Here is a 23,985-nt window from a genome sequence, read left to right as displayed (position 1 = left end):
CTCTCCCCTAATTTTTTCACACTTCATAAGTAAACATTTGCAGAATCATAAATGAAAGCTATTGTTAGTCTGAACTGTGTTTTGCCTGTCGTAAATCGTCCCTACTTTAAGTTGGGCATATGCTTACTGGCGCGTTTTCAAAACTTCGCGGTCAATTTGCAGTTTTTGTTACCGTGTCGCCATCTCCTGGGTGAAAATAATTACACAAAAGCTCTGAAGCGCTCAGCTTATCACACGGACTGCAGCATCAAAGTATTAAGACAAAATGATAGTGCGTAAACTATATTGCGCAATGATGCGTAGTGGTAGCGGTGGCGTTGCGGTTGTATAGGTGGCGATAGCTGCGCGACCAAGCAAATGGCAGCGCCAGCGACAACGCTGTATGCGGAGCGCGCGTACGGGAAGTCTTTCGTTCGAGAGACGTGCTGCAAAACGTTGTGGTCATAGGCAAGGGGCTCAGGGTTTGCCTTGAAGATAACTCTGTCGAACCCATCACTGGTGCATGCAGCGTTTGCTATCGCACGGAAAGTCGAGTTTTGCATCTTTGTGCTGTGTCGCTGATGTGCAGAGTTCTTCGACGTGCCCCGTCAGGAGCTTTGCGCGCTGGTGTTTCAACGGTGTGTACGAAAAAACTTTCTTCGTGAGGCCGAATGCAGCAAACGGGCACCAAATGAAGCCAGTCCAGCGTGCGCACTGCTTCCTCTTCGGCCGTACTGCTACGGCCTCAGCCTTCGGTAAGTTGGATACTTCGGTACAGTAGTCAGAAACTAGCCAGAAACTAGCGCCTTGCACGTACATACAAGGCGCTGTGCCGACGCTCCTTTGTCTCACAGCTTGGTGCTACTGCGGCAGTGCCAAAAAACCTGCTCGCTAGCGTTCAGAACAACAGAGATTCATGCAAAGTGCAGTGCCTACTGTCACGTTTTTTTATTTTTGACACTAAAGTGGCAGAGCCGTCCCTTACAGAGCATTTGCTGAAATATGCTTTATTCAGTTATCGCACGTTAGGCTAAAAAAAAAAAATGAAGAGGGAGCCAGGGCTTTTTTTCTTTTGAAATACTTTGATAGGCTGCAGTTCCTACTGTTGACAGCTGTTAATTGCGTCACTTTGCATGGTGACAGGATCATTAACTCGGGGATGCATGGACGGTAGAATGAATAAACTTGCAGTGGTTTAGCGAGTCCTTTAATGGGTTAAAAAAAAGGAAGTGCGTATATGAAGACAGACTGTAGTCATTCTGTGCATGGTATGTACATTTATCTCCGGTCCGCCTAAATAAGGCAGTTGTAAAGCATTGTCATACAGCCTAAAGGAAGGTAGCAAGGAAGCAGACTCAGTGTCCAGTGCAGGACGAAGGCTTCTTCCACTGGCATCCAGTTAACCCTGTCCTGCTCCAGCTGTGGCCACCAAATCCCTGCCAACTTTACATATCTGCTGAGCTGGGTCTGCTCACCCCCGGTATGTTTGCCTTCTCTTAGAATCCACTGTTTTATGCTAAGGGACCATCAGTTATCTTGCCTTTGCTGTGCATTGCCCATATCTTTGTCATTTTAACTAGAATATCGTTAACTCACATTTGTTCCTGTCTTGTCATTTGTTTGTTTTTTCAACAGACAGGAGGGTTCACTTCTGCATTGGGGACCACCAGCACCAGTGGTTATAAGGGCTGTAGTTAGTTATCTGCTGTTCATTTGCCATTTGGCCAATGTTGCTGGCTCAAGTTTTTTTTTCCTCTTGCATTTTTGCCCAGTGCGAGGGGAATTTTCCTGCTTTTCTGTCTAAGAAAGTTGTAAGAAAACTGCCTTGGTGCATTTTTTTGACAATAAATGTGGTGCCAGCTTTTGTGGAAAAGTATTGGGCTTGCTTCACCAAATTTTGCTTTGTGCGTTATAAGAAACCATGTCGAGCAGTAGTTGATCACTAGCAAATATAGGGTGTCAAACGTGGCTCTGTAGACCCCAATTAAGCCATGTATTAACTGTTTTCAGTTATTTAATAGCTTTGCCAGCTGTGCTACAAAGTGCACTATCTTGCACTTTGCTACGTTATACAAAATCCAAGGTGTGTTCAGTTTGCACCCAACTTCATGATGAGGTCATTTCATATATGTTCTCAAAATTCCTTCCTGATCTTCATCTTCATTGTATGGCAGCATATGTTCCATGGTAGCTTGGCAACAGTGTATGCAGTGGCAGCACATATTTTTAACTACCAGGTTTAGTGTCAGTGATACCATATCCGTGCATTGTTAGTATCATGCAAGCCTAAGGATTTCTTTATTACTATGATGCTGACAGCTGGTCAATCCCATCAGCGTTCATTTCATGGGTTCAGAAAATGTGAGCAGGGACATGAAAGTAGCAGTCGTTGCCAAAATGTCGTCACTGACTTCTTGTTCTCCATAATTGAAGAGTGAGCACTGCTAAGAAAGTTGACAGGCTTCTTCCCACTCCTGGGACAAAGAAGTGATAGCAATAACTCTAGTCTGCCGTCTCCCCATCTAATACTCCCATAATGGTGCACACAATCACAGGGCTGGCCACCACGACAGGATGATTCGAGGTGGCACATACTTGAGAATGGCCTCTCCTGGGCCCATTTTGTTCAGTGACTAATCGGAGAGCACAGGGAAAAAGGGAAAAGAAGCTTCTTGGTGGCATTGGTCAGCGTACCCGACTGCTTGGTATTAAGTGGCCACTGATAGAATGCACAAGAATTGTTCCGAGGAAACGAAAGGCACAGTAAGTAACAGTCTCTCTTGGTGGACACTTGAACTGTACTGTGATGGAAGGGATAAAAGAGGTGCGGTAGTGGAGGCCTGTGGGTTAATTTTAAGCACCTGGGATTCTTTAACATGCACTGACATCACAAAGTGCACGGTTATCTTGCATTTCGCCCCCATCGAAATGTGGCCACCACGGCTGGCATTTGATCCTGCGTCTTTCTACTAAGCGGGTCGAATACCAATAGAAAATGCATAGAACATTTTGGAACAAGGCATATGAATAGGCCGTAGGAAGGAGTAGAAAGATGTGGAATGCTGCGCAATCGCCGGGGATCAGTGTAGTCGTGTCATACTCACTGTTGCATATTTTTCCACTTCTTCCTGCGGCCTATTTAATTCCTTGTTCCAAAATAAAATTTCTGTTACTAGTCAGCGCTCATGTCTTTTTCTTCCAGTATCTTCATTCCACGTGCTGTTTCTTTTGGTATGCAGTGCCAACTTGCCTGTCACGTTGCTGTTCTGTACTAAGCAGGCACTCTGGTCTGCTTTTTATGTGAGTTGCCAAGGAAGGAATGTAGGTCTAAGCGAAGCGAGAGCGCAAGGCATAGTGCCTCTGCAACTTGTAAGTAAGTGGTGCCAGGTTCCTCTGATCACCTTTAAGTGCATGAAACTTCCGTCCAAGTTTTATGTAGGAATGCGAGCCCCTGTGAGAGGTGCCATTGCTAGTCAAGGGGCCAGCAAAGCTGTCGTACTACCATGAAATAATCCCTGTTTTGGGGAAACAGATTGGTACATTAGGATGTCGTGAAGTGAGCATTATGTTAAATAAAGATAAGTGCAAGGTAAGGTGTAATTTGGCTAAACAGACAAATTCATTTATTTTTCAAAATGGAGACATATTTCAACGCAAGTTTTGCTTTTCCTGTGTATGTTTTGCATGATGACAGGTCAGCGATGTCTTGGGCTATGCACGCAATGGGTGGACCTGACGACTCTTCTCAAAGCAAGAAGTGTCTGTTGCTCTCCTGTAGAACTGTATTGTAGCGCTCTGGTTGTTTAGTGAAGTCATCAGTACATGTACTGTCAGCAGTTAAGTGGATTGGGCAGGGTGCATTTTTTGCTGCCCTAGATGTTAGTGATTTTGAAACCTTTCATTTAGCAGCCTTAAACTACATTACATTATTGTGGTACTATTTACCCCTGGCTAGAAGCTTCTTTTAGAGACTTGTTATATATATATGTACAATATTGAATTATATTGAATTCTCACTACAGTCATGAGTGCAGAATGATCTCGCATCCTTGTCCGTGCTTGCATCGGATCTTACTGTGTGGGCGTAAGTATTCACTTGCTGTTTTTACATGCAAACAACAAAAGATGTAAGTTCTCCCACAGAAAGATCTTGTACACCGGGATTTAGTGAATGATTTCTGACCAACACTCACATGTATAAAGGCTTTATTATTACAGTGATGGCTTTCTTTTTTTTTTAGGATGGAGATGTAATGGTTCACGGTCACTAAAATAGAGAACTTTGAGGCAAAGAACAGTTGGGCTGATGTCTCATTGTGACAGTGCTAAAGTGGCTCAAGTTTCACTTCATGAGCAGCCTTGCATTTCAATTTGCTCATAGTTGTCCCTAAATGTGGAGTGCTTTGCTGTGCAGTGCTCAGTTGAGGAGAAGCATGCTTGTGAATAGAGGTTCCAGCAGTGATTTCTGTCTTGGTTAATGTTCGGGCTAGGTGCCATGCCCGTCATTTTTATGTTTTCCCCACACTCTAGAAGGTTCTTCAGCTGAAGCTTAATCTTTCAGACATAGAACAGCCACTTCAGTGTTTTTGTTGTTTTTTCTGGCCTTATAACAGTCTTTTGCAAGCGCACTTATATGGGATCATGACAGAACCTAATATTGCAATTTTTTTCCTCAGCTGTGCACCTGACAGCAGTGAACGTCACAAAGAGGCCCTAAAGGCACCTGGAGGCTGAGACCGGTGAAACCTGCATGATGCAGTGATGCCCTATAGCAGAGACATCATTATCGGTCACTCAGGTGTGAGTGTTCATTTTTTGCATGTGAGATGTTTTGATTGATTAGGTGTGTGTACTGTAGTGAGCTGCCTTCTTTTGTCACGCAAGATCTGTTTTTTAGAAAAGATTTTCTTTATCACTTGTGCTCCTTGTGCTTGGAGCATATGGCCTTATCTGCCTATGTGACATTAAACCCAACACAAACGCTGACCTGTGCTCCAGCTCTGCTTGCAGGACAGCTGTGGTTCGGCATGTCCTTTCACCGCTCTGCTCAAAATGCAGTGTAGTGGTATTACGTGTGAAGTGCTTTACAGTGAAATCTCGTTACAACGAACTTCGCAGGGTCGCAAATAATCGTTCGTTATTTTTGAAATATCGTAATAACGAAAGACTCGCTAAAAAAGATAGTAATATTACTGGACAATGAAAATACTGTGCCTTCCGGAAGGGCACAAAACAAGCTATGTAATTTTAGAACAGGAACGCAAACGAGAGCGCTCGTTTATTTGAAGTCTGTGATTTTCTTCTGGCGGGTACGACACAGGCGCTCCAGGAAGAGCTCTTCAATGTCTTCATGCACAGAATCGGGCACATCGCTACAACGTTCGATGAATGTGCGAAGTTTGCCTATGGATGCAAGAACCTCCGCTTTAGATATAGGTTCGTTCGATTGGTCTGCACGCGACGAGTCGGCATCGTCATCCAGTTCATTTTCTTCGCCGCGCTCTTCATTCTCGCGAATGCTGCTCATGATGTCTTTTACAGTCAGCTCTGCTGACGTCAGGGCAGCATTGTCCGACTCGACGTAGTTGGTAAAAGTTACAGAAGAGTCTACAGAGAGTTTCTCACTGACTTCAGTCCACAACTCTCTTGCACTGTCATCATCCATGCTATCAGTGTCATCGCAGTCTTGTGTGAAGCGGCAATTTCAGAAGGCCTGCTTTCCTCAAGCAGTTGTTGATGTTAGAGGCCTTTACGTTCCACTACGCCCCGTTTACCGTTTCTGCAGCCTGGCGGACATTTATGGCTGTTGGGAGTACGAGCCGAAGGTTTATCAACAATCGCTGCACTAGGTGCTTCCGAAACTCTGCTTTTACACACCTTATAATCCCCTGATCTAAGGGTTGTAGCAACGATGAGTTGTTGGGTGGAAGGAATTCAAGATGCACGTTCGTAAGGCATACGTTTACGATGTGTGCGGAGCAGTTATCCACGATGAGGAGAATTTGTCTACTTTCCCTGCTCATCTCGTCATCGACCTTGAGCAACCATTTGGTAAACAACTCTCGCGTCATTCATGCCCGTTTGTTCGCTTTGCAGTCGCATGGCAGTGAAATGCCGTTTTCCAGGCAGCGAGGTTTGGCGTATTTGCAATGATTAGAGGTTTCAGTTTTTTTGTCCCTAGTGCATTGCAGCAAAGGAGCACGGATACTCGGGGATGAGACTTCTTCCTGCCCTTGCACTTCTCACTTTTAAAGTGCATGGTCTTGTCCGGCAGGAGCTGATAACATGCTGTTTCATCAGCGTTTAAAATAACCTCCTCGGAGTACGATTGTGCAATCTTCAAAATGGTCGTTGCGCCAGGAGTCGGCGCCATCCTTGTCTGATCCCGCCGGGTACCCACTGGTGTTACAATGGGCACAAGCTTCCCCTGGCCTGGTGCTTGGGCTTATTCACGGTGAAATGCTTGGGAAATCGGTCCTTGAGCCCACCTTCAGTAGAACAAAAATCTATGTGCCATGGCACTCTTTGGGTACAGATGCCCTTGCGCCATAAAAATTGATCATCAGAAAACTCGCTTTTGTGGTTGTTTATTGGGTTAGGTCGGCCTGAATTTCGCCGAGAGTCGTGGTGTCACAGTAGGCCGATGAATACAGTTCAACCTCAATATAACTAAGTCGGTAAAATTGGCAGTTTACTTCATTACATTGAAATTTCGTTACGTCGAAATTCGTATCTTGGCATGCAAATAAAATTCCAAAACGTGTTGCGGGTGCACGGCAAGCACGGAAAAGCTTTTATTTCTGGTTAAAGTAGTCCATCACTTTCTTTTGGCCCTTCTTAGCCAGCAGCAATGGCATTACGCGCCGTTCATAGGCTCGCAAGGACTGCATGGATTCTTTGGCCCCTGCAGAGCTCGCGAAGCGTCTTTGTGTAAGTCGCATCGACCACCTCATGGTAGGTGGGGATGTCGTCACACCCGTCTTCGCGGTCCACTTAGCTTTCGCTATCACCTTCAGAATCCCCGATCACCTTGTTCAAGATTGATTCTGTGGTCACCTCTTCAGTCGTGAGGACGCAGGAATCGCCGAGAACGTAGGGTTCTATCCAGACGCTGATATGCTTGGATATCGGGACCAAGGTCTTCACCGCATGACGATTAACTCTGCAGACGACGGAGGGAAGCCTTCAGGAGGGTTAGTAAACTTTAAGTTTATTTACATATTTACCACAGAAGCAGGGAGACCTAAAGTCAGAGATGAAGTGCCGTGAAACCCGCCAAATTGCGGCTTAAATACAGTGGATATTCCCTAGGCACCTAGCTAGGGAATCCGGTGGCTAGTCAAGCGTCCAATGGGCAGACACACTCTTCATAGTCTCCGCCCTAACCCCGTGACCGCTTCGCCCTCACAAACACGTGCACAGGCGATAAGGAATCCTGGCGCCTTGAGGTCCTGGAATGCGGTTTCCGACGGGTTGACCAGGTGCATAAGGTTGTTGGCTTTGTAGGCGGTGATCCCCTCCGTGGGAAAGATGCGTCCTGACTGTCCCAGTGAATTCCAGAGGGTAAGATGAATCAGCCGGGTCCGCCCCCGCTTTGTCGGGCCGCGCAGGTGCAAGCGAGCGGGGAGGGTCCGGCGCCTTTGTTCGGGTCTTTCTGCCGGTCCACATGAGGGCGCAGTTCAGAAACGCCGCATTCCGTACTCCGGACGAAGGAACTAGAGGCCTTTCGTCACAGCTCGTCGTCACCAGGAGCCGTTCCTAATCCTCTTCTCAGGACGACAGCACCTTTGGTCAAACATAGTTGGATGGTGCCTGCCGGGCTCATCTGTTCCTGCTGTCGGGGCCTCCGATCACAACAATCCGTCCGCCGCCAAGAAGACGCCACAAAGTGGTAGCAGCTAGTCGATGCACCACGAATGGGCGTCAGAGTCCCAGTCGGCCTCGTAGTAGTCAGCCCACTTGACCGGCACAGCTGGCAAGGGTCCTCAAGGTAGCATTAGCGACCAGATCTGAGCTCAGCCCCTACCTCCGGCTAGGCAGTACGCGGCCAGCCTCAGAACATTGCCAGGTCTTTAATACGGAGCAATATGGCTGCAAATTTTGGATGACTTAGCCCTCGCCAACAGCTCACGCTCGGAAATCTGCTGAACCAAAACTAGTTCCTCTTTTTGTTTTTCCTTTTTTTCGTGAAAGACGTGCGTCTGAAATTTGGTAAGAAACTAATTTTTTTTTTTTCAGCAGTGAGGTAGGTACGGAGAAGCAAGAAAAAAAAACTAAAACCAAAAATGATGGACGGTAGCTTTTCTCGAGCATTAGGGCATTTTACGCCAGATTATGCACGAAAGCTACGACTGAGACCGTCGGCATTCCCGTTTTCCTGCCCTTTTCGGTAGCGGATCTCAAAGTTGTGCTCTTGAAGCGCTAGACTCCAGCGCAACAGTCTCCCATTCTTTGGCGACATATTTCTAAGCCAGGTTAAGGGGCAGTGATCAGTTTCTATAGTAAATCTCGAACCTGCCAGGTAGCACCTCAGTCTCTGGGTGGCCCAGACCAAACAAACACATTCTTTCTCAGACGCGCTGTAAGCCTGCTCCCTTGCGGTCAACTTTCGGCTCACAAAAAAAACCGGATGCACTGCTCCGAGATCGTCGTGCTGGCTTAACACTGCTCCCATGCCCCTGTCGGTAGCATCGCACTGAAGGATGAAGGGGCGGTCATACGAGGGGGCTCTTAGCGCAGGTTGCCCCATTAATGCCGCCTTTAACCCTTTCGCTGTCGGGCCTTTCTGGCCGTGACGCACCCCCAGTGTCGGCTTGGTTTCAGGGAACGAGCATAGCAATTTATTTGTGATTATTATTGGTATACAAATAAAATAGTCAATGGAATATGCACATTTCAGTGTTCTGCAGCATTTGGTAAACAACATCATCATCATCATCATCAGCATGACTATAAATGAGATAAATGAGGATAACATGAAAAAAAAAAAACACTGCTCAATATTTCTTGAGAGTGTGGTAGATCTTGAAGCATGGGTCCAGGCACAAGCCTTTGTCGCACTCAGCGCACATCACACGGGTGTCTTTCCTTTTCTTTTGCCCTCGAACAGTGTTCGCACACACGTGACACCTCCGTTGGGTGCGGCTCCCTTTGGCTTCGCTCGGATGAACCATCTGGGGAAAGTGTCGTGCCGTGAGCCTCGTCGGGTCATCACCGCTCCGTTTTCCACCTCTCCTCCTAGCAGTGTGGAACTCTTGTATCAGTTGGTACACGACATTCAAGCGAAATTCGCCGAATGTTTTTCGTCCACCATTTTCACGCCACAAGGTGAAGGCATTCAGATGTCACATGTCCATAATATGAAACAAGCTTTTTGTACCACTTGAGGCTCTTCCTAATGCTTTCAGCGAAACTCATCATCATGTCCATCTTGTCCACTAATCCCATCTTCATATTGTATTCGAGAACACATGCGGGCTTTTGCTTGTTTTCGCCTGTTACCCTATCGACCTTCCCTGTGTCTTCCAGACGTGCATTATGCATCGACGTTAGTACATGTACATCTCTCTTGTCATGCCATTTGAACGCAAGAAGCGTCTTGGTATGATATGACTCCACTTCCCCTTTTTTCATCTTTTTTGAGAAATTTGGAAGCCCCTTCCTGTTCGTCCGAACAGTTCCACAAGACGTATCGGTACGTCCGCGACAGCGAAAGGGTTAAGCAACGGCAAGTCCCTACTCACGTGGTCAGAGGAGCTCCGGCTGCCTCTTTGTCACGGAGTGGGAGCACGCATACAATGGGCTCCACACTCTCTGATACCAATTCTAGGGGAGGAGAGACAAACACTTCCACCCAGGTGCCAGACCTTAAGCAGGACCGAGTGGCTAACCGGCGATAGGTCCACGCCTGACCAGCGGCTGACCGGAGGCACGACACAGGAGTCGGTAATAAGGGTGAAGGAATTTAATTAGCAAAGCGGAACAACACTTATCATGTCATCAATTACAACAAAACATGGGAACTGAACAGACAGAACAAGTTTTAGATTCTGCACACAAAGGCTAAGATGACAGATGAGAAGAAATACAAGTATACAAAGCGCTTTTTAAGGACAGAATTAAGGATAGAGTTCGTAAAGGCGGGAGTGGCGGGGCTTAGCTGTTCGGGTGGTTGAGGTCCGGTCCGAGATGGCGTCGGGCTGTCGCTGCCGGGTCCCCAGAGTCGCTACTCGCTGGCCAGACACTTCGCGACGAGCCGACCACCTCTCGGCTGACACTTCACACACACGCGCGGTTAGCCAGCACACCGCCACATCCAAAATCTCCACTCCGACTACCCTCCGCCGCATTCTACAGTCCCCCCCGCAGCGTCCCCATCTCCCTCTCTCACAGTCCCCGGACAGCCCGGGGCCCGGGGCCGACGAATCAGAGGCTGCGACGAACGTACAAGAGGTCATCGGCCAAACAACTGCTTTCTCCCGGTCGGAGACCAGACAGAAGAGGAGGGGGGGGGGGGGGGGGGGTGCAGGCGCGGATGTCCAGGATGGAGCCCCGTCGCCGGGCTTAACCGCCGCGGGGCAAAATCGCAACCAGCGCGAATTCTGTTTCACCACCCCCGTGTCAAGAATGTTATCCCTGATAACATTACCATATCAAAAACAGAAGTCGCGCGCGCTTCGCTGTGTGCGGCATGCATATTGTACTGAATACATAGCACAGACACATCCAGATAATACTGCGAAATACAGGCAAAACCCACTGACATATTACTGCGGAATACAGGCGTGCACAAGCATTTAATAGACACACGCTGAAGAACGAACTCGTTACACAAATTCAAGCGAAAAATTCTTGATCTCTAGAGATCATCAACTCGTCGGGCGACGGGCTCCCAAACCCCGGCTGAGGTAATCAGCCCCGACATTGTCTTTCCCACGTATGTTTTCGACCGTGAAATCATACTCCTGGAGTAGGAGGGCCCAACGGAGCAGTCGCGAGTTCATGAACTGCGCCTCGCGGATGTATTTGAGTGGTTGGTGATCGGTCTGGAGGGTGAACTTTCGCCCATACAAAAAAAAATTAAATCGTTTGATGGCCCAAACGATTGCGAGGCCTTCCTTCTCGACTGCTGAGTAGGCTCGCTCTCTTTGTAGTAGCTTCCTACTTGCGTAGGCGACGGGGTGCAGCACCCCCTCTTTTCCCTGGAGGAGCACCGCCCCAAGACCCTGGTCGTAGGCGTCTATGCAAAGGACGAAATCTTTTTTGAAATCAGCCACCTGTAGGATGGGTGGCTCTGAGAGCAGCCGCTTCAGTTCTGTGAAGGCGTGTTGCTCCCGGTCCCCCCACTTAACGGTGTTGGGCATCAGCTTCTTAGTCAGGTCCGTCAGGGGAGCCGCAACACTGGCGTAGTTTGGTATGAACTCCCGGTAGTAACCCGACAGTCCCAAGAATGCCCGAACTTGGCGCTTGGTCTTCGGTCTCGGAGAATTGCGGATCTTGCCCAAAATGGCCTTCATTGGGCCTAGGCTGCCCCTTCCAATGGTGTGCCCGAGGAAAGAGAGTTCCTCAAAACCCAAGTGACACTTCTTTGGATGGATCGTCAGTCCGGCTGCCCGTATCCGTGCGAGAGCGAGGCGGAGTGCTGTCATGTGGTCCTGCCAGCTTTCTGTCGCTACCAAAACATCGTCATAATAGTGGTAGATGTTGTCAATTCCTTCGAGCACTCTCCTCATTAGCTTTGCGAATACTGCCGGTGCCGTTTTTATGCCGAATGGCATGTTTTTGAACTGGTAATGTCCGCTGGGAGTTGAAAAGGCGGTCTTTTCTTTTGACTCTTCCTCCAGAGGCACTTGCCAATATCCCTTTGCAAGATCCATTTTAGAGAAGTACGGGGCGTTGTGCGGGGAGCGTGATTTCTCAATCACTCCCATCTGTAGCATGCTGGACACCTCTTTCTCGACTGCTTGCTGGACTGCCTCAGGATATTGCTTCACATAGATGGGCTTATTCGTTGTCGTAGGTAAAGAGCACTCAGCCCATGTCGTGAAGCCTGTTTGTTCCGTGAAAACGTCCTGATAGGTTACCGCCAGTCCCCGCAGTTCCTTCACCTGTTGCGGTGTCAGTTGGCCCGCTATGGCGATGTCTTGGGGGCCCACCTGCTCATCCAATGGCCACATCAGCTCGGTGCACGCCTCATCCGCTGCTACTGTAGCAACAGTCTGAGTTCTGGTCGCGTCTCGCGGGCATTATATTTCTTTAACATGTTGATATGAAACATTCTCGTAGTGCCCTCGACGTCAACAACGTAATCCACTTCGCCTTTTCTTCCCACGACTGGATAGGGTTCCTTCCATTTCATGGTGAGTTTGTTATGCTCAGTGGGCAATAAAAGAAGCACTTGGTCCCCCTCTTGCAGCTGTCGTGGCCGGGCTCGATTGTCATAGTATGCCTTGTACTGCTCTCCTGCTTGGGTCAGTGCTTCGTTAGCAATTTGGCACGTCGTCTCCAATCTTTCTTTAAGGTCAATGACATACTCGTAAGCTGTCTTCACCTCTTCCTCAATCCTACTGCCCGTCCACAGTTCTCGTAAGATGGCAAGCGGTCCCTGCACATTGCGTCCATAAAGGAGCTCAAATGGTGAGAAACCCGTGCTCGCCTGGGCTACCTCCCGGTAAGCGAAAAGAAGAGGTTCGATGAATCTATCCCAGTCCTTGGGCTGTTCAGCACACATCCGACGCAACATCTTCTTCAAGGTGCCATTCATTTTCTCCACCAGACCATTCGCCATGGGGTGGTAGGGAGTCGTCGTTTTCAGCCGCGGAGATAAAAGGCGCCCCACCTCAGCCATAAGTTCGGAAGTAAAGTTTGATCCTCGATCGCTGAGCATCTCTTCCGGTACTCCTACCCGTGCAAATATATGCAGAAGTGCCTCGGCGACCCTCTCTGTCTCGATACTTGGCAGGGCTACTGCCTCTGGAAATCGGGTGGCGTAATCTATCAACGTCAGAATATAGCGGTTGCCTCGGCGTGTGGTAGGCTTGAGGGGTCCCACTATATCCACAGCGACTTTGCTGAAGGGGATGTCAACGAGAGGCACCCGCTCCAAGGGAACCTTCCGCACTGCGCCTCGCGCCACGGTTTTCTGGCATATGTCGCACGATGCGACAAACCTGCTCACATCTCCCTGTAAACCCGGCCAAAAGAAGTCCGCGAGAATGCGGTCTGTTGTCTTTTTTCTGCCGAGATGCCCTGCCATCAGCCCCCCATGTGCCAACTGGAGAACCTTCTCGCGATGCTTCTGGGGCACCACGAGCTGTGTCGTCTTCGCTCCGGTGCCTGGAACGTACTCTCGGTACAGCAGGCCATCCCGGAGACCGAATGTGAACGAACTGCCTCCCTTGCACCTCGTCCTCTTTCTCTGCTTGTCTGCCTCGAAGCAAACTAGGAGGCTACTGTCCTCCCGTTGGTCTTGCCTCATCTGGTCAGGGCTGACATCAGGGAGAGTAGCAGGCGCCCGTAGCTTACGGAATCCCCCTTGGGATTGTCGGGCCGCTTGCTGGCGGGTTGTGACCGCCGCCGTGGGCATGGTAACCTGGTCGGGGCACTTGTCGCATGAATCATGGTGCTCCCTTGGAGGAGCTTCTGTCTCTTCCGAATTCTGCAGTTTCCACTCAGTATCTGGTGCTCCTGGACGTCTTACCCCTTCAATGTTTCCGAGGACAAGGTCGAAGAGGGGCTCCTCCATGCACCCTGCTGTAACTTCCCCTCGGTAGTATGGGGTGTCGATATGAATGCGGGCCTCAGGCAAGAACTTAGCAGAGCGGTCTATCAAGTACACGATCCGGTAGTCACCAGTCATTTCTTCGTCCTTCACGAAGCTGCGGTTGACGATCACCATGTTACAACCTGTATACCTGAACACTCGACCCTTCCTTCCACTGATCAAGCCCTCTACGACCGGCAAGTCAGGCGCCCCTGACAACGCAGTCATGCTGACGACCGGGACACGTTGTCCACCCTTCAATTCTAAATAGCCATCCTCAATACATGTAGACACGTTCCCGGAGGTAGATGGTGTCCGATTCTTTTGCACTGGAGGGCCACGGTTCGCCCTGCACTGTGCCGCAATGTGCCCTGGTCGCGAGCAGATGTAGCACCGTGAACGCGTCCCCGGGCCACGCGGCTGTTCGGTCATCTGGCCAGCGACCAGGCTATCCGTCTTGGAGCCTCTTCGGCCAAAGTTGTTGGTCCCTCGTGCCATCACATATTCATCTGCTCGTTGAACCAATTCCTTCAGGTCCGTGCTCCGCTTTTCTCTTATAAACGTCACCATTGCAGGCGCACAGTTTTCCAACAATTGCTTGGCTAAAATTAGCCCTTTCACCCCCTCGTATGTCTTGTCTGTTTTCGACAGTTCTATCCATCTTCCCCAGTAGTTCCCCAGTCGAGACACGAACTGCGAGGGAGTCTCGTGGTCGTTGGGCGTTTCGTTCCGAAACTTCTGGTGGAATCGCTCTTCTGTCAACCGAAATCTGAGGAGCAGCGCAAGCTTCACTTTATCGTAGTCATTCGAGTCAGGAGCCGGCATTCGGCCAAACACATTCAATGCTTCTCCTGTGAGGCAAGTGCTAAGCGCAGTGGCCCACTGCTCCCGTGGCCACTGTTGGGCTTCCGCCACCCACTCAAACCGCGTCAGATACGCGTCCAGGTCATCACCCTTTTCGTTAAATGGGGCCATCAACTTGTGTGGACGAACTCCAAGCGCTCGGGTTGGCATCGTCGACGAGCTCGGTTCGCTGACCGAACTGCCACTAATGTTGGAATTTGCCCTTAACTGAAGGAGTGCCATCTCCTTATCAATTTCCTGGAGTTTTCGATCAGAGCGCTCCTTCTCCCGCGCATCCCGCGCATCTCGGTCCTTCTCCCGCGCATCACGCTCTTTCTCTCGCTCGTCTTCCAGCCTGCGGCGCTCGCGTTCTGCCGCTCTCTCTTCCCTCAGGAACTCGCGCAGCTCTGCTCCCTCCAGACCCAACTCCTTACCGAGTGCGACTAAGCGTTCTGTTTCCGCCATCGTGTTCACACCAGCAGTCAAAAAAAAAAAACGTATACGTCTGTATCGTTGTCTCGCGGTCAGAGCCAGTCAGGGTTAGCACAGGGTCCTGTCGCGGACGCCAGTTTGTCACGGAGTGGGAGCACGCATACAATGGGCTCCACACTCTCTGATACCAATTCTAGGGGAGGAGAGACAAACACCTCCACCCAGGTGCCAGACCTTAAGCAGGACCGAGTGGCTAACCGGCGATAGGTCCACGCCTGACCAGCGGCTGACCGGAGGCACGACACAGGAGTCGGTAATAAGGGTGAAGGAATTTAATTAGCAAAGCGGAACAACACTTATCATGTCATCAATTACAACAAAACATGGGAACTGAACAGACAGAACAAGTTTTAGATTCTGCACACAAAGTCTAAGATGACAGATGAGAAGAAATACAAGTATACAAAGCACTTTTTAAGGACAGAATTAAGGATAGAGTTCGTAAAGGCGGGAGTGGCGGGGCTTAGCTGTTCGGGTGGTTGAGGTCCGGTCCGAGATGGCGTCGGGCTGTCGCTGCCGGGTCCCCGGAGTCGCTACTCGCTGGCCAGACACTTCGCGACGAGCCGACCACCTCTCGGCTGACACTTCACACACACGCGCGGTTAGCCAGCACACCGCCACATCCAAAATCTCCACTCCGACTACCCTCCGCCGCATTCTACAGTCCCCCCCGCAGTGTCCCCATCTCCCTCTCTCACAGTCCCCGGACAGCCCGGGGCCCGGGGCTGACGAATCAGAGGCTGCGACGAACGTACAAGAGGTCATCGGCCAAACAACTGTTTTCTCCCGGTCGGAGACCAGACAGAAGAGGGGGGGGGTGCAGGTGCGGATGTCCAGGATGGAGCCCCGTCGCCGGGCTTAACCGCCGCGGGGCAAAATCGCAACCAGCGCGAATTCTGTTTCACTCTTATACCAACCTTCGATTACCTAGGCTAACAATTTTCCAAAGTTGTAAAACCTGGCAATGCTCCAAGAGAAAGACCGCGCACTTACCATACCACAGTCAGGACCAGGCGCAGACCATCCCACCGCTGCCAACCAGTTGATATTTATATTTATTTTTATATTTATACAGAATACCCCTAAAGGCCCTCGAGAGGGTATTACTTAGGGGGGGGGGGGGCACAGGCAAATGAACAGAATAAAACAAAACCACAAATATAAAACAACAAAAGCAAAAATAAGACACTTCGCATGACATAAGTAAGCAAAAAAATCAAAAGAATGGCAGCGCGGCAAAGAACGAAGATTACTGCAATATTAAAATTATACAAACAGAACACTAATGCAATGAATCATTTAATGACATACCCTGCAATAACATACCCTGTAAAGGAAGCCATGAAAAAATAACAATGTATGCGAAGAGTTAAGCAGTAGTTATTGAAGATATAAGATTAAAATATTTATCAGGATCAGTGGTGGTTGCGATATGTGAAGGCAGAGTGTTCCAGTCAGATATTGTGCGTGTTAAGAATGAATGCGCATAGTTAAATGTTCTGCACGTGAAACGCCTAACTTTAAAGGGATGATCGCGGCGGTCAAAAATCGAAGGAGGCAAAGAAAAAAAGTCGTTATGAAGTGATGGACGATGATAAAGTTTATGAAAAAGTAATAGTCGTGCAATTTTGCGGTGGAGACATAAATCCTGGAGGCCTGTGCGTTTCTTTAAGGCTGTGATGCTGGTGTTACGTGAATAATCGGAGTAAATAAAACGAACGGCGCGGTTTTGCAATGATTCAATGTTATTTATTAGGTAAGATTGGTAAGGGTCCCAAATAGCCGAGGCATATTCGATTTTAGGTCGAATTAGAGTGGTATAGGCATGGGCACGGAGGTGAGGAGGAGCATGCTTTAGGTTATGTTTTAAGAGACCTAATAACCGATTAGCAGATGCAAGCATAAGGTTGGATATCGGGACATGCTTGGATATCGGGACCGAGGTCTTCACCGCATGATGATGAACTCTGCAGACGACGGAAGGAAGCCTTCAGGAGGGTTAGTAAACTTGAAGGTTTATTTACATATTTACCACAGAAGCAGGGAGACCTAAAGTCAGAGATGAAGTGCCGTGAAACCCGCCAAATTGCGGCTTAAATACAGTGGATATTCCCTAGGCACCTAGCTAGGGAATCCGCTGGCTGGTCAAGCGTCCAATGGGCAGACACACTCTTCATAGTCTGCGCCCTAACCCCGTGACCGCTCCGCCCTCACAAACACGTGCACAGGCGATAAGAAATCCTGGCGCCTTGAGGTCCTGGAATGCGGTTTCCGACTGGTTGACCTGGTGCATAAGGTCGTTGGCTTTGTAGGCGGTGATCCCCTCCGTGGGAAAGATGCGTCCTGACGGTCCCGGTGAATTCCAGAGGGTAAGATGAATCAGCCGTGTCTGCCCCCGCTTTGTTGGGCCGCAGGGAGGGTCCGGCGCCTTTGTTCGGGTCTTTCTGCCGGTCCACGTGAGGGCGCAGTTCAGAAACGCCGCATTCCATACTCCGGACGAAGGGATTAGAGGCCTTTCGTCACTGCTCGCCGTCGCCAGGAGCCGTTCCTAATCCTCTTCTCAGGACGACAGCACCTTTGGTCAAACATAGTTGGATGGCGCCTGCCGGGCTCGTCTGTTCCCGCTGTCGGGGCCTCCGATCACAACAACACCTTCAGGCACAGCACCACTGCTGTGAAGACGCTCTCACGACTGCTGATGTGCTTGCCGTTCTGTGTTTTCAAGCATGTGCGAACCGTCACTTTCTTCGTCCGCCTCTGGACAAGCTGCTGTGGCCGCGGCTACTGCTAGGCCTGCTTTACGACAGCAGTTTTCTGTTTAGGAGGGACACCCGTCTTTGAACCATTTTTTTAATTTGTGGATCGATTGCAATGAAAGTTCGAAGTTTCAATAAAGTTTTATGCACCGATTCTAAATCTGCATTTAATTTTTCCATACAACAAATAGTTTTCAAAATATTAGTAATTTCATGTTTCTGATTTGGAGTTGATAATTTCTCAAACACTTGATGCCTTGATAAAATTTCGCATACCAAATAATGTTTAACATCTTAGGAACGTAGTAAAACAAGAATGAGTCTCCTAGGCCAATTAGGTCTAAAGCTAGGGGTTGCTGAACCCATTGCTGCAAAAGTTCCTGCACCTGCCTTATGCAAAGTATCTTTTTAAAAATGTTACTGACCAATATGTGCAGTGAAATAAGTCTTACTACAAAGATTAAGAGTTTCTGTATTCAGGAAAAAAAAAATTACTGCGCTAGCACAACTACAAGCTGAGAGACGTTCACTACAAAACTGCTAGTGTGTCAAAATTGTATTTTTGAGAAAATGAAGAAAAACAGTTTCAAGCACCTTTATGAGAACAAAAGCTCCTCAAATTACAAGACTGCACCTGGGGAATAATCCGGGTGCATCCCAGATTGGTGCTTCTTTTTTGCCATCATCTGGATGCCCAGTGATAATGCCCGTTTCTTGCTGGAAGCAGTGGTGAGACGCAAGTCTTTTTCTTTTGGCTCTTTTTGAGCCGGAGTCTGTTACATTCACATTCATTTCTTGAAGAATTGTTGTCGCGGTATATTCATTCCCATTATTGAAGCCTAGCACTGATCCTGCAACAGCTGCCTCCACAGCAAAAAGGGAGAAATGCTGCTCTTTGGAAATCATACTCCAGATGACTGAGTGGAGCGATTCATTGGAGTTTTAGGTTCTCCCGAGCTTGCACCTCTCCAGCAGCTTTTCATCTGCCAAGCGCTCATACACAGGCAAAAGTGCCTTTGCCACGTCTGCTGGCAAGTTATACTTGTGCCTTGGTTGTGGCTCATCTTTTGCTGTTGCTGCATTATGACGGCGCCAAGAATCTTTGCCACTTGGGTGCAGGCTGTGGTTAGAGCAGCTGTCGGTTGACGTGACATGGTGGTAAGTTGCCATTATCGCTCTCTGCATGGCGTCAACATCACCACAGTGAGACATGAGTGCTCTACCATTATAGGCACTCAGCCTTTTGGATGAGGTCTGCTGTGAGCCTCCCCTTCCCACCAAGTTCCCGCATGCCTTCACTTTTTCGTGCTTCTGAAGCAGGTTTCGAAGCGCTGCACCCGTACGTTTTTGTATGATTGATGCAGTCTTCTTTCTGTACATCTACGAAGCCGTACACCTTTGCATCCTTGATAGCATTAAAAGTGCAGCTCTCACTGTCACACAGCATGGTTCTGTACTTTACTTTGTTGCATTCCAAAGAACGCTGGAACAAGATCAATCCAGCCTCAACTTCCGTTTGGCCAGATTTGCAATCAGTGTTCTTCTGGCTCTTATGGGATTTCCTTTACCCAGCATACTCATCAGAGTCAGGTTTGGGTTCAATTTCACAGCCCAGACAAAATTTTGAAAGCACGACATAGTCCAGGATGTAGTCGGTAAATAGCTCCGCCACTGCACCTACTCCTATATGTGAAGAATGGCCCTGCGTCATCCAGGTGGCACCAAAGCACACAGCAATGTTGCCTTTGTGTCGAAAACTCATAAACTGCAGCCGCTTTTTCTGCGCACTGCACCATAACAGCCTCAGCTGCATGCGTCACACCAGGGTTCAGAGTTTTTTTCAAAATCCACTGAAACGTCTTGTTATGGAGACCTCGGCCAGACAGGCCCATTGCTGCGAAAATGTCATTCATGGCCGTTTGGCCGTTACCTGTTGCGAGGATCGCGCACGCGGCAAGGATATTAATTTCAAGCGGGTTCCATTTCTTTTCACCCTGTACACGTCGCGAACTCTACTCAGTTGCTATCTCACCACACCACTCGCAGATCAGCATCGGTTTGTTGTCAGCATAATGCATGACAACATTGCCCTTAAATTACTGTACGACCACAGACCTGCAAGCGCTAGACCTATAGTGATCGTGCCGCAACCACTCTTTTCTTCAAGAGCACTTGCAACTTCTAAAAAATAACAACTTCGAATGGATTAATCCATTCCCGCCATTTGCACAGTGGTGATTGCAAACTGCGCCAGCCCAGAAGAATGGAAAATAAGCTGGTTGCAGCTTCCAACTCACTGTCCCCAAGCTTAAAATAAGTATAGCATTAATGGCACATGGCGTGCTCACACTAAGTAAAATTACCCGGCCAACAAATCCGCCGTGAAAGACGTCGGAGGCATGTCGATTGTGAGCAGTTGAAATATTGCAATCGTGCAGAACTGTCCCAAAACATTGAAATTTGCAGATTATCGTAGGGACAGGCACAATTCAACGAAGCTACTAAAGACTGCAGCACTGCAACCGCTGCAACATGCCGCAGTGATAGAAGCAACACGTGAGGCGCACTCGGCGGATGGATACAAAATTATGCTGACAAACTTTTTTAGGCCAACTTTACATGCACAAATTACACTTATTTGTGGGAAATATGTGGATGTTTCATTTACTTTTTTCGTGCAGATACAGGTGATTTCATGATAATTAGGTCTGAATTTTTTTGAAGAACTATTTCTTTCATCGGTGTTCTTCACAGGTCTCTCGTAACGCGGCCGTCCGATCAACTCGAAGCAGGCGCCAGAGGAATGTGCGCGAAAGGGGCGACGAAATAAAAACGACGCTAGGCAGGCAATCCCTCACAGCACACATTTATATTTAGCCCAGGTATGTTACGTATTCAGGAATGAAACGTGTGATCGTGCATGGTGGCCAAAGAGTTCCCAAGCCATCTGACCAATGATCGTCCTGTCTAGTTGTATTCAGCATGGTATCCAAGCTAGTTCTTATCAAGGAAGCAGGGTGCTGGCCAAGTATGATGGCCATCGAGAGCATTCTAAGTCATGTCCAATGATAGGCCATCGGCCACTGCTGCTTGGGACTGAATTAGCTTCTCTATGTAGGCGCATTTCACACTTCATATGACGCCTTGGTCGAGCGGCTGCACAACAGAAGTGCACCCGAGCGGGGAAAAAAAAAACAAGCGCACGTTTGTGAGCTCCATATCAACGTGATGGGTGGTACAGTTGTCTAAAACAAGACTCACCGACCTGCCTGCCTTTCTTATGTCGGCATCGAAGGCATAGCCAGCTGAAAATATTGAACGAGCCATCCAAGATTTTTCGTTTGAGGTGTACTGGACAGGCAGCGTGCGGTTCCCCTTGAAGCAGTGGGGCTTCTTGCTCCGGCTAGTGACAAGAAGCGGCCATTCGTCAGTGCCGTCCATTTTAGAGCACAATACTGTCACATGCTGTTTGCTGTGCTTCCCTCTGTGGCATTTTTGAGCTTTCAGATCCAGGGTCTTCGAAGGCAGCATTTGATAGAATAAACCCATTCCGTCTGCATTGTACTCGTCTGTGGGTTTGTACTGCCCAAGGATTTCTTCGGAAGTCAGCTGCCATGTCGACGTTGCCACCGGGTCCATTCCTGCTGTTTCACCCGGAATCATTTTGGCCAAAATATCGTGACGGGCTTTAAAGCGGCTCAACCAGCCAGCACTTGCTTTGAATTGTTCATGCTTCAGTGTGCAGGCAAGCCCAGAGCCTTTTGTTGCAACACTTTGCCAGGCAGAGGCACTTTGTTCACGCGCTGTTCACAAAACCAGGCAAACACCGCCTTGTCGACGTCCGGGAGCGCCACAGCCGTCACTGTTTCGTGGTGTGCGCGATCACCATTTTCAAGTGCACCGAGAATGGCTGCCTTACTTTCTAAATTGTAGACAGAGAGCTGCACGCAATCACGTACTCGTCGGCAATATCCACTTTTTTCCTCCCTTTTTCTGTTTGGGCAATGATGGCAGCTTTCTCTTGCTGTGGCAAAAATCTTCGTTTTTTGGCTGGCGGAGACATCTTTTGAAACGCAAATGTGTTGACTGCTGTCTCTCTCCTCTCTCTCAAACACACACACACAACCACCATCGCATACAACGAATGCACGTGCACCGCTTCGTAGGCCTAAATGTGCAGCGCCGATGATCATTTGACCCGCGCGCAATTGCGTGCGGGTGGTCTCGGAGGCCATGCCCTGAGCGTGTCCAGGTGCGGCCTCCGCGAGCAGCGCCCTGCGGAACTGATCTCAGAGGGCACACGCTGCGCCGGTATGGCGGCTAGCGCTGGCTAAAGGTGGCTAAAGTTGCGCCGGCTGCAAGGTTGCCAGGCGCCAACACTGTCGGTGCAGCCACACAAGCGCGCTGTGGCAGTTTACTCAATTTGAGCGCCTTTTTGACGCTGTTATTCATAATATGGGAGACAGTATGCGGACCGGCCTTGCAGCTGATTTCGTTATCGTGGGGTTGCGGTACGAAAATGTTTCGTTACCGAGAGATACGAAATACATTGGCCCCTATGGGCATTTGCCGGGGATCCGGAAATATTTCGTTGTGGTGAGAATTTCGTATTCTAGTGATTTTGTTATCGCGGGTTTCGACTTACAGTCAACCCTGGTTATAACGAATGGCATTGATTTCCGAAATTTGTTTGATATATCAAATATTTCGATATAGCCGAACCCACTTTTAAAGAATTTTAGTACCTAAATCGTTATACAAGATGTCAAGTCCGCCGAAAACACGCAGGTGGAAGTAACAACATGCCACTCACCACACATAATTTGGCCCGAAAGCAAATTATTGTACAGCAGTCTGCACTTACTTGCAGTAGGCAGTGATCTTCGTTGGGACAGTGCGCCTATCAACATCACTGTGAATTACACTCTCAACACGAGATATAATGTTATGCACTTCAAGTCCGCTCCCCTTGATATGTGCACAGTAGCGGCACAGCATATCTGCTGTGGAAAGTGCTTCAGCCAACGTAGGGCGAAGGCAATCGTCTTCTGGTGGCGGAGGCTTCTCGCCCTTCATGTCACCAGACGCCAGCACCTTGGCGACAATTTGAGCATCCAGGGGGCTTGCCGTCACTGCTACCTCTTCATCTACCACCACAATATCATGCAAGCAGACTTCCTGAGGCACAGCGTTAGGAACGCGGGCAAGTTCTTCTCATAAAACCGTACACTCGCCATCGTCTTCACCTGCACTCATGGCTTCAGCACCAGCCTCGCAGAGCCCAGCATGCCGAAAGCAGTTAGCGATCGTGTCGCGTGTTACGTCTTGCCAGGCGCGGCTTATCATCTGGATCGCGCCTAAGAAATCAATTTTTAGTTCGGCATCCATTCGCAACTTCCCTGGGAGCTGGTCCACAATGCGTTTCCGATGTCCCTGCTTGAAAGCCCGGATTATCCCTTGGTCCAGTGGTTGCAACTCTGCCGTCGCATTCGGCGGCAGAAAACAAAACTCTGTTTTTGAGTGAAATACCAGAGTGGTGAGCAGAGCAATTGTCGAGCAGCAAGCAAATCTTGTGTCCGCTCAACGCAAGCTCATCGTCCCAGTCACGCAGCCAAGTCTCAAACAGTGCCCTGGTCATCCAGGCTGTGCTGTTTGACTGGTACATGACTGGGAGCGAGGAGCACCCTCGAAGGCACATCGGCGACAAGCCATCCATATTCACCGTGAGAAGGACCGCCACACGTGCTTTGTTGAGTTTGCCGCCATGTCACTTCTCATTTTTAAGTGCCAAGGTTCTGCTTGGCAGCATCTGCCAAAACAGAGTGTTCTCGTCCGTGTTATGTGCTCCGTGCGCTGGTATGGTGGCACTAGCAGCAACCACATCGCCAGCGCCATCTCGTGGCACTCGCCGCATTAACCGGACGCTCAGTCGCGGTCGGTCTTGAGGCCAGAGTGCGCGCCCCCTTCGAAACTGGCCTGGTGGCCCTGTGCATTCCTCATGCCCGGTGCGTCGGCGTCGGCCCGGCCACATAGCAGATGCGCACTGGCCCCGATGCCATTCTGAGTCAACGCCTGCTTCCCTGCGGATTTTAATGCATTGAAAGCTTTGACGCCACCACTGCTACATTTAGTTTAAGTTGCTTTCTCGTTGGG

General features: G+C 49.2%; 1 long non-coding RNA gene across 3 annotated transcripts in view; it reads left to right on the top strand.

The window, feature by feature from the left end:
* The first annotated feature begins 352 nt into the window (after positions 1-352).
* LOC144121923 (uncharacterized) overlaps positions 353-23,985 on the top strand; it is a 116,971-nt gene continuing 93,338 nt past the window's right edge. For 2 of the 3 annotated variants that reach the window (XR_013312738.1, XR_013312737.1), the window contains exons 1-2: positions 353-734; positions 4,656-4,779. This is a non-coding gene — a long non-coding RNA (uncharacterized LOC144121923). Of the gene's footprint in view, positions 735-1,350; positions 1,460-4,655; positions 4,780-23,985 lie in introns of all 3 variants that reach the window. The other variant, XR_013312739.1, reaches the window with a different exon arrangement.

The sequence above is a fragment of the Amblyomma americanum genome, chromosome 2 (genome assembly GCF_052857255.1).
Source record: "Amblyomma americanum isolate KBUSLIRL-KWMA chromosome 2, ASM5285725v1, whole genome shotgun sequence".
In the NCBI taxonomy this organism is placed as follows: domain Eukaryota; kingdom Metazoa; phylum Arthropoda; class Arachnida; order Ixodida; family Ixodidae; genus Amblyomma; species Amblyomma americanum.
This window is presented reverse-complemented; position numbering and strand designations above follow the sequence as displayed.